The sequence below is a fragment of the Olea europaea genome, chromosome 10 (genome assembly GCF_002742605.1).
Source record: "Olea europaea var. sylvestris chromosome 10, O_europaea_v1, whole genome shotgun sequence".
NCBI classification, from domain to species: Eukaryota; Viridiplantae; Streptophyta; class Magnoliopsida; order Lamiales; family Oleaceae; genus Olea; species Olea europaea.
The window spans coordinates 40,092,716-40,093,760 of record NC_036246.1 but is presented as its reverse complement, the minus strand read 5'-3'; positions in this window follow the sequence as shown (position 1 = coordinate 40,093,760).

Here is a 1,045-nt window from a genome sequence, read left to right as displayed (position 1 = left end):
AGCAGGCAGGGACAAGAAGGGGTCATCTTTTTCACAGAGTTAAAATGAATTTCAAACTACATTTATAATCTTCAGCTCATAAGCAACAATGTCATGTGTTTGGTTGGAGGAAAGCCAGACATGGTGTTGCATTGTTGCTATTGAATCGTCATGTGAGACGACAATTGTCGTATAAGTTGAGTAGAGTTGAAGAAGTCAGATATAAAAGCATTATGAGTTGTCTGAGTTAAATTCATTTTAACTAATTGTATCAGACATGTAAAAGATTCTTATGCAACATATTTTGTATTTTGAAAGCAAACTTGCACCTAACTTTGTAATTCTACTAGTTGAGCTATTCAAAGACTAATAGCATTTATAAATAGGTTGAATTATAAATAGATATAAATGAGTTGTGAATCAGTGGATTGTATTTGTTGATCATTCGGAAATGTGAATAACATGCGGTTTGAATATTTATAAACAAGTAAATTTTATTCATAAGGCAGTGTAGCAAAAATTAGTATGTTAATTTGGATAAGAAGATGATAATAGATTGATAACAAAGATTAACAAGTCGTCTTATGTTACAATGGTCTTTGGAGTTGACTTTTTTTAATTAAAGATTGAGAGAAAAAGAAAATATAAAAATAACAGACCAACCCCATTAGAGTGGAGGCACTAATTTGACTATCCTTTTAACTATGCTCTCTATTATAATTCTAATTCTTATTGATTCTTAATCTAAACCCGGATTCGAACCCAATATTATTCCGTGACCCCTCTATGAATAACATGAAAACTTTTCTATTTTCACTTCATGGGAAAGAAGACGAGGGATGAGCAACGATCGACCTACCACCCTCCAATTATATGTAGCCTTTTGGATTTCCATCCCCACACCTCCATTATATGTGTCTATTTCTTATATCTATACATAGGGCATACTAATATGAATACATTGTTTGTTTTTAATGTCATTCCCAAGCGCCCTTCCCACAAATATACCGCGTGGTCTTCTAATACATGTCTAAGGTGGACCGACTCACCCCTGTCCTACTCTACA